The sequence below is a fragment of the Equus asinus genome, chromosome 3 (genome assembly GCF_041296235.1).
Source record: "Equus asinus isolate D_3611 breed Donkey chromosome 3, EquAss-T2T_v2, whole genome shotgun sequence".
Lineage (NCBI taxonomy): Eukaryota > Metazoa > Chordata > Mammalia > Perissodactyla > Equidae > Equus > Equus asinus.
Window position 1 is genome coordinate 134,635,535 of NC_091792.1, and position 6,206 is coordinate 134,641,740.

A 6,206-nucleotide genomic window follows, 5' to 3' on the forward strand; every position below is an offset into this window, starting at 1 on the left:
GCATTGTATGCTTCACTTTACAGAAACTGTGTTACTCTACTCTTTGTTTATAACCTGACTTTTCCATTAAAATTATATCTTCTAAATTTTTATATATTAGTCCTTTGAAAGCATACTTATTTTCCTTAACTGTTGTATAATATGCTGTAATGTGGATATCATATGTTATTCGTTCATTTTATGATTGATAGCATTTAGCACCATTATATTTTTGCTTTCTTTTGTTTTTACTTTGTGTTATTATTATTAACACAACTAATGTTTCATATAATGTTCTTTTATGAACTTCCTTGTTAACACATATAATGTTTCTCCAAAGTATATATCACAATACAGAATCACTGTGTCAAAGAGTATATACATTTTATTTTTTCCCAAGTTTATTGAGATTATAATTGACACATAACAGTGTGTAAATTTAAGGTGTACAACGTGTTGATTTGATAAATTTGTATATTGCAAAATGATTACCACAGTAGCATTAGTTAACACCTTCATCACCTTATGTAATTACAATTACATGGTGAGAACATTTAAGATGTACTCTTTCAGCAAAATTCAAATATATAATACAGCACTGTTAACTATAATCACCATGCAGATTAAATGTCCAGAACTTATTCATCTTTAGTTGGAAGTCTCTACCCTTTGATCAACATCCTCCCACTTCCTCCATCCTTCAGGTCCCTGGCAACCATCATACTACTCTCTGTTTCTATGAGTTCAGCTTTTTTAGATCCCACATATAATTGAGATCACATGGTATTTGTCCTTCTTTCTCTGACTTATTTCACCTAGTATAACAGCTTCAAAGTCCGTCCACGTTTTCCCAAATGGCAGGATTTCCTTCTTTCTCATGGCTGAATAATATTCCATTGTATACATGTGCCATATCTTCTTTATTCAATCATCCATTGAGGGACACTTACATTGTTTCTGTATGTTGGCTATTGTGAATAATGCTGCAAATAACATGGGAATTCACATATCTTTTCAATATTCTGTTTTCATCTCTTTAAATGTATACCCAGAAGTGGGATTGTTGGGTCATATGGTAGTTCTATTGTTAATTTTTTTAGGAAACTCCATACTGTTTTCTATCTGGATGCACCAATTTACATTCCCACCAACAGTGCACAAGGGTTCTCTTTTCTCCACATCCTTGCCAACACTTGCTATTTCTTGTCTTCTTGATAATACCTGTTCTAACAGGTATAAGGTGATATCTCATTGTAATTTTGATTTGCATTTCCCTAATGATTAATTATGCTGAAGATTTCTTCATGTACTTGTTGGCCATTTGGATGTCTTCTTTAGAAAAATATTTAATCAGTTGCTTTGTCCATTTTTTATTCATATTTTATGTTTTTTTTGTTATTGAGTTGTATGAGTTCTTTATATATTTTTTATATTAACCCCTTATCAAATATCTGGTTTGCAAATATTTTCCCACATTCTGTAGGTTGGCTTTTCACCTCTTTGATAGTTTCTTTTGCTGGGTAGAAGCCTTTTAATTTCATGTGGTTTCACTTTCATTTATTTTTGCTTTTGTTGCTTGTGACTTTTGTCACATCCAAAAAACCACTGTTGAGACCAATGTTAAGGATTTTTTCCCTGTGTTTACTCCTAGATGTTTTATGGTTTCAGGTCTTGTGTTTAAGTCTTTAATCCATTTTGAGTTGAGTTTTTTGACTGAAATAAGACAGGGGTCGAATGTCATTCTTCTGAATGTGATTATCCAGTTTTCCCAGCACCATTTATTGAAGAGAATATCTTTTCCCCATTGAAAATTGATTCCCTTGTCAAATATCAGTTGACAATATATGTGAGGGTTTATTTCTGGGCTACTTTGTTTCATTGCTCTATTTGCCTACTGTTTTTGCCAGTACCATACTGTTTTGATTACTACAGCTTTCTAGTATAGTTTGAAATCAGGAAGTGTGATGCCTCCAGCTTTGTTCTTCTATCTCATGATTGTTTTGGCTCTTGGGGGTCTTTTGTGACTCCATACAACTTTTAGGATTCTCTTTTCTGTTTCTGTGCAAAATGCCATTGGAATTTTGACAGAGATTGCATTGAATCTATAGTTGGCTTTAGGAAGTATGGAATAACAATAACAATATATTTTAACAATATTAATTCTTCCACTCCATGAACACAAGATATTTTTCCACTTATGTGTGTTTTCTCACTTTGTTTCATCAAAGTCTTATAGTTTTCAGTGTACAGATCTTTCACCTCCTAGGTTAAATTCACTTCTAAATATTTTATCATTTTGAAGCTATTGTGAATGAGATTGTTTTCATTTATTTTTCAGATTATTTCATTGTTAGTGTACAGAAATCCAACTGATTTCTGTATGTTGATTTGCATCCTGCGACTTTATTGAATTTATTAATTCTAACAATTGTTTGGTGGAGTCTTTAGGATTTTTTTATGTATAAGATCACATCATCTGCAAACAAAGACAATTTTACTTCTTCTTAAATAAAAAGAGTCCAATTTTCTTCCAACGTTACTTTAGTTAATTAAGCTCTTGGAATCTTAACTGTATGACTACATCACTCAAGCTTGCTCTTAACTGGATCACCTGCAAAAATTATTCCAAAACAATCAAACAAGCTTTACTCAGAAATTTCACTGGTAGTTCTTGAACTTTTTGTGGGATTAATTTCCAGTTCACTGCCATATGTCTTACTCTGATAAATAGTGTCTTCTACTTCATACTTTCCATATTCAGTATTAAGCACTGTGTCATCAATTCAGTGGACCAACATGATATCTTTTGTAATTGAGAAATATTTTTAGTCCTTCTGGGCTAAAGTATAGCAGAGAGTTGGAAAGTTCACATATGTCTAAGACAACATGTTTAAAGTATAAGCTGTCTCTGCCAGACGAAAGCAAAATTATTTGGAATATTTTCAGTCTAGCTAAATGTAGGGGGAAAAATCATTTTCCTCTTCACTATCTGCATTCCGATTGTCATAAACTGAAGTGACTGACTACAACAAAAAGACCAAATTTGGAATAATAGCAAGTTATTTTTTACTACATTTACTCTTCCATCTGCCATTTGTTTGCATCGGACAAATTATAGAATTAAGGTGGATGTGATAGGAATCACATTCCCCTCATTATTCAAAATGGTCATTAACCCAACCATGTCATTATTTCTTTTCTCGCAAGCCTCGCTCATAATTCAGAGCCCCGTAAAAATGTGTGGTTTTCTTTTTGGTTGAGTTAAGTCATGTAATTCACCAGCAACAGAACTGAGGAGGTAAGAGCAAGAATCTGTAGCATTTTCTAACATATTTGGAGGTACATACCTGCATATGTCATCCGAAGAGGAAAGATGATTTGCCATTAAAAGGAGGAGTGGAGGCTTTTGGCCATGAAGTAAACAATGTCAACTACCAGTATCTCCTTTTCATGGCATTCTCTTTGCTTAAACATTTGTGAAATCTTGATTATTATATCTATTTATATAATTTAAAGCCCATAGTACATAACTGAGCATATTTGGATTTTGAAGATTACTAAGAAGAGAAAAGAGGTACAGTTAAGGATTGTTCTCTGATCCATTTTTACTGAAAAGGAGAAGAAATGGATGGGCATCCAATCATTTAGAGAACAGAAAATCTTTTTGAAGAACCACTTCACATCAAATGTTGACCTATAGCTACTGAATATTTGACCTGGCTACAAGTGAAGGTAACAATAATGTGCTGTCACTTCAGACGCTGGACTCACAAAATTTGTTAACTCTAAAGCCAGCAGGAGAACAACCAATTTTTGCATTAGAGCACTCACCCACCTGCACCCACGGGTAGCAAGATGTTGTTTTCCTGGGTGAATAGTGGCTATCCTTCATGTGCATATTGGTCCTATGTTCGTCTAATCCATTTTACACATCTGCATTTTTATGCCAAATTAAGTAAAGTATGTTTAGTTATGCATTTCTGGAGAATAAAATTCTGTGTCAGCATTCAATTTTCTGCCTTCCTTTGTGAGTTCAAACGCTGGAAGTTATTTCATTACAACATACTGAGAAGATTCTTGAGATCAAGGAACCAATATTAATTATGACTGATAGATAAAATTAAGTATATTGAAGAGCCTTAACATATATTTATAATAATAAAGATTTCCTTAAGTAATTAAACAAATGAATCTGATTTGGGGGAAAAGAACCCTTTATTTCCATGTAAAGATACATATTGAAGTTGTAAATAAAAATACATTTTTTATTACATAAACAATATATTGTGGAAAAGTTATGAAACCGAGATAAAAATTAAATTAAAATAATTTAAAAATTAATTAAAAAGAAACCCCTGCAGTCATGAATAATAGTCTAAATGTTTAACATCCTATAGAGTACAGATCCTGTCAGTCATAACGGACACTGTGAATAACACCAAAGCAGCCTGATCTGGCTAGAGTTAGCTATGCCCAAAATATCATTCTCTAGGCATAGCTGCTTTTAAACTTTGAGTACAAATCTTATGAGGCCAGTGGATCTCAGATTTTTTTGAGTCTTACACTGTTTTAGAATATGTTAAAGCTCTCAAATATGTTTCTTTTTTTACACAGAGAGATTCTAAAGGATATAAAACAATAAATAACTATTACAAAAAATGTAAACCTTTTTACTTTCATGTAAATAACATACAGGTATATAAATAACATAGGGATTTATTAATGTTTCTATTGCAATATTCGTTTGTATGGAAATATTTTACCAATCCCCCACTCTTGAAATTTTACTGTTTTCAAAAACTTTGCTCTTATTATCCTTGTTTTATGACCATCCTTGTATAGATATATTCACACACTTGTATCCATGTTTTCATAGGGACATTTCATCACAGTAGATTTGCTTTGTCAAAGAGAATTTAGTTCTCCATTGTGAACTGTTAGCTGTGTCTACATCAAAGCACATGATGCTTCAGTGTCTTTTGTAGTATATTTCCAAATGTCCTTCAAGAAATGTTGTACTATTTTTCCCCCATCATTACAAAAATTGTCATTTCTCTAAATCCTTGCTTCATTAGTGATGTTATGGGCGACATGCATAGACTCTCATCAATGGATTGTCAGATGCACACATTACACAGCTGCTGAGAATATTAGCTGCTAAAGGCTCATAACCACGACCTTTTCTGGAGAATTGATGCAGCGAGACAGGAGCAGCCTCACCCAGAAATTATATTTACCCTTTGTCCGGGACAATCAGGCCAATGAATGATCAAACTGGGGTATGATAAAAAAAAAAAAAAAAAAGAAAGCTCTCTTGCTTTAAGGTGAGGCTAACTGTAGTGTAGTTTGTGTAGCAGAACTTCTCATGAAACCCGCTGAAGCTAGTCTCCAGCCTAACTCACTACCTTAGCTTTCTTCCCTCATCTCACTCTGCTTCCCTTAACCTCCTTTTAATGAGAAAATTTCCTCAACAAATCACTTCCGCCAGGAACTCCTGTCTTAAGTTCTGCATCTAGAGAACTTAACCTCAGACATCTGGGACCAGGACAGTCCTACGACGCAGACTCTAGCAAGGGGATTCTGGAAGTCGTCCACTCAGTGACCATAGGACAATGAAGACCCCATCATTGATGGTAGGTGGATTACCAATAGTTCTTGGAAAGTTGTAGCAGCGGGACTTCTAAGATTTCTACCTCTGGTGAATGGAGATGGGAAGCAGGGGGAAGTAATGTATAATCTGGTATATTTTTGTTAGCATTTGAGAGTTAAAGGGAAATGGTAACCAAAAAGACTATGAAATTGGGTGGCTGCTGTTAAGTAACATTGATGCACGAAGCAATCTGTTAATTAGGGAAGTGCGAGAGCCAGAGAGCCTCTTAGGCAACACTTAAGGAGGAACTTATCTACTACAACAGAAGTGAAGAGTTAAGTGTAAATGTGGTGGGCACGATTTCAAATAGGGCTGAATTCTCAGAGAAGAGCGTCTCCTAAGCAGAAGTCAGAGCCCTCATGGGGGTCATGATTGAAGTTTTTAAAAAAATTTGGTTTATCTCCGTTTAATAATTTTTCCACAGGTATTGTAATGTAATAAAAAGTTTATTTTTATTTACTGTTGCAATATATGTCTTTCATGGAAATGAGGAAGAGCTTTTTCCTCAAATCAGACTCATGTTTAATTATGTAATGAAATTACTGTTATTGTAAAACAAGGTCTTAATTCTACCAAG